The 3,704-nt window shown below is 40.1% G+C and overlaps 1 long non-coding RNA gene across 1 annotated transcript; it reads left to right on the top strand.

Annotated features, from left to right (window-relative positions):
• The first annotated feature begins 828 nt into the window (after positions 1–828).
• Positions 829–3,087, top strand: LOC135525129 (uncharacterized). Its single transcript, XR_010453077.1, has 4 exons — positions 829–897; positions 1,212–1,320; positions 2,593–2,675; positions 2,921–3,087. It is a non-coding gene; the product is annotated as an uncharacterized LOC135525129 (long non-coding RNA).
• Positions 3,088–3,704: the final 617 nt, after the last annotated feature.

The following is a 3,704-nucleotide window of genomic DNA, read 5'->3' as shown; positions in this document are numbered from 1 at the left end:
ACTCAAACCAACCCAGGACCATAGTAAAACATGTCACAGTTGGTTGCATAGTGAGCTCGTCAGTATACATCCCTAAAGCACAGAATTAGCTTACAAACAATATGATGTTTTTTCTCAACTTATGTTTGTAATTGAGCGGTGATGACAATCGTTGATCCTGTTTTTCTGTTAGACAAAGTGCGAAGTTGGGTGCCAGACTGATCCCCTGGTCATGCACAGATGCCAGGAGCTACAAGAAGGAGCAAAGGTGGGTATCATAACATGTCCAGCAAAGTGATTATAATGATTTGTCAACCTCCAAATTTTTTTGTTGTTCACTTTATGTTTTCACAGCTTGTCAAGCAAGATCTCAGAATAAAAGTGTGTATCCTTGTTACACCTCCTCAGTTGTTGCCAGTCTCTGTCAACTCCTATGAAAAAGAAATGCCATCGTGAGGGCTTTGATAGTGACCCAAGTTGCAACAGCGACAGGTACAATATGTGACTTTGTTATGTGAAATGTAAAAAGTTGCATTCAAAAATATCTGGCTTGATAAACTAGTAGGCTAATTCCCTAGGCCAGCAGAAACAACTAGTAGAGTAATTTTGGCTTTGAAGTGCAAAAGAAAATGCAATTTACCACTTTGCTGTCTATTATATCACCCTGTCACAGGCCTGCCAGTCAACACCACCTCATGAGATTGCCTGCTGCAGTTGTTCAAGAGATGTCCAGTTTGCAGCCTAACATGCAGCATAGAGAAGACCAGCAAAGGGACGCTTATCAGCATTATGCAGACATGCCCTCGCTATGAGCAGTCCTGTGAATGCAACCCTCAGCCACATGTTGGCAAGTATCTGGCCAGCAAGCTGTCAGCGTCCACAGCTTTTACAGGCTCATCATTTGTACAAATACAGAAGGTAACCCACTTCATTACTTTATATATTTGATAACCCCAATGTAAAACATAATTTCTGCAAACTGACATTATTTGTTGCTTATTTTGTACTTCTTAGATGCATATAATGCCCAGGGCATAACATAGCCAGGTGGAACCAGTGCTGTGTTCACCATTCTATTTCAATTCACATTTTATGATATCTTAATTGAAATAGAAAGGTAAATGCAGCGATCAGGTTGGTTCCACCATGCTAATCATAACCACCATGGATAATGGTATCTGTGAGTGTGTGTGTGTGTGTCCAACCAATTTGTATCTTTTATGAGGGACCAGGAGCTGATCTACACTGCTATGTCCATAAAGGACATGAGGCAAAACAGGCCTCACCTCTAGCCTCACACGTCTGTTCCCCAACAGTCATCGATGGGGAGAACAGAATTAGGTAGGTTTAGTCTGACCTGTTCAAACTTAAACATAGTATCTGTTTGTGTGTCAGACATAACCTATGCTAACTGCCAATGGTAATAGAATTGTGGAATACCTATACTTGCGTCCTAAATAGCAGGCCGTTTGAGTATGCAAAAAATTATGTTTAATTGCATTTATTGACATTTCTAAAATCGAGTATACTTTAAATGCCCAGACGTCATACCAATTTAGGCTTTGACAACAGCTGATCATTTATATATAGGTGATGTGATACCGAAATCAACGAATAGCGGGAAACAACGCAATTGTGCATGACACATTCTCAGTATGCAAAAGCATTATAGTATGTGCATTTAAAAAAATCTTGTATGCTTTAAATGCCATGATGTTATACTCATTAATTATTTTCATCTTGGAGAATTTTCTAATTTTTCGTGAATTTCACAGCCGCAATGCATTAGAAGAGGGGACTGTAAGTTTTGAGTGCTAAATCACTTCCAGTTAATTAACAACAAAACAACTTGGAAGATGGCAAATAGCAAAACTTTTGCTTTGATGTTGAAATGTAACTAGTTTGTGTTGTCCTTAAAATGATCAAGACTATTTCATCATTAACGTAACATCTTTGAAAGCAGATCTACAGCCTGCCATGCCTTTAGCTAACTACGTGTTTTAGTGAGACTAGAAGTTACAACTGTTCGAACAGTAACGTTAGCTACAGGGTTACTTGTTCGCGGTTAAGCAACAACTTCATATTTAACAGTAGCCTCATTAGCTAGCTAGCTACTTGTTGTAACTGTTAAAGGGTCTGACGACAATGCCAGGCATTTGATTCACTAGCAAACACGGCAGGAGAAATGCCGCAAAAAAAATTTTTTTAGTAAGTCATGTGGCCATTGTTGGCTCTCTTACCACTGCACTGCCACTACCTATAGATAACATTAGTAATGTGGTAGCATAGCTATATTCCTATTTTCCACAGCTGTGCTGGTCCCAACACTTCTCTTTTTTTCTTATTGTTCTTTTTTGTTGTTCTTGTTGTTCTTAAATGTTCAAGCTATGCAATGTTAGTTTCTACCTGAATGGTTACAGCCTGAATGGGTCTAGCTAGTTTCATTGCACATACCCTGTTGTGAGAGTAATGGTAAGCTACACTTGATACTGTTTCACCTTCGCAATCCAATTTTATAAAGTATATGGCAGTCTAGCTATCTACAAAATGTTCACACAACTCTACTTTGCTCATGTTTTGGTTAATGTTGTACTTCATCTTATGTCTTTTCAGGATCTACGTGAAGGAGTGTGAGCTGGATAGGCAGTTGTCACCTGGGTGGGAGAACTATATGCAAAAATACACGCTATGTTACTGTATGTTATCTTGACATTTATTGCTGTGCTGTACTTGGCCAATAAAGTTTCCCTTTTTCTGAGACCAGCAATATTTTCCTATCTATTTCCTATGCTTCACTGGCACTTTTTTGTAAGTGTGAAGATATACATTTTAGAAAAGTGCAAGTATTCCAGATAAATATACTGCAATTGGCATAATACCTTTTAAAGCCTTTGCATGTAGTATGTATGATAATGAAGGCTATTCTTTTCCATATTTTCAGGAGTTGAAAGCTCCCCCCACTGGAGTCAGCACAGAGGGAGGGGAGGAAACAGCCGCATACTGGAAGTGGTATGTGGTGATGGATTAGGTACGGCAGGAGCTGCAACTCCATCACCCCGCCTGTCATCTTCTCCTCTCCATCCCAGAAGGGTCCAGATGTGGAGGAAGAAGTAGGTGACTCTTGGACTTCGTCAGAGTTTGTTGCTCTACTAAACTAAATAAATTGTATTTCGTATAATAATTGATTACATTTCAATAATGCTTTTCATAATCTCAAAGCACATTAAAAGCACAAAACAAACAAACAAGCAACACATCATGAGTAGCCTAGCTACAGTTGGCTAGGTCAACCAATAGAGGGCACGTCTGAGTGCATGCATCCCCCAAAGATGGAGAGGGACAGTTAATGGCTTGATCAGAGGAAGGTGGTCAGGGAGATGGTTGATGAAGATGGAGTCTGGAGACAATCTTGTAGAGGGCTACTCAGGGAACCAGCCTGAGTTGTGCAGCCATTAGACTTCTCCTTCACAATGTATGGCACCCACTTGGGTGAAGCCTCAGCATCTCTGGGTGCCAGAAAGCTCACCACACACAGTTCAGAGTGGTAGCCAGTGTTATCATTATGAGCCCTCTGCCTCAGCACTGCATTCCTATGCTGCAGTGATCACCAACCTAGTAAATCACCAAACATTTCTGTAGAAAAGCAAATGATAAATATTGTAATTAAAGCTTGCACTCCTTTTATTTTCTTTGCGTTGCGCTGTTGGCGGTAGGTGCACTTGATT

This window comes from Oncorhynchus masou, chromosome 31 (assembly GCF_036934945.1).
Source record: "Oncorhynchus masou masou isolate Uvic2021 chromosome 31, UVic_Omas_1.1, whole genome shotgun sequence".
NCBI classification, from domain to species: domain Eukaryota; kingdom Metazoa; phylum Chordata; class Actinopteri; order Salmoniformes; family Salmonidae; genus Oncorhynchus; species Oncorhynchus masou.
The sequence above is the reverse complement of the archived record's forward strand: the minus strand, read 5'-3'. Positions and strand labels throughout refer to the sequence as shown.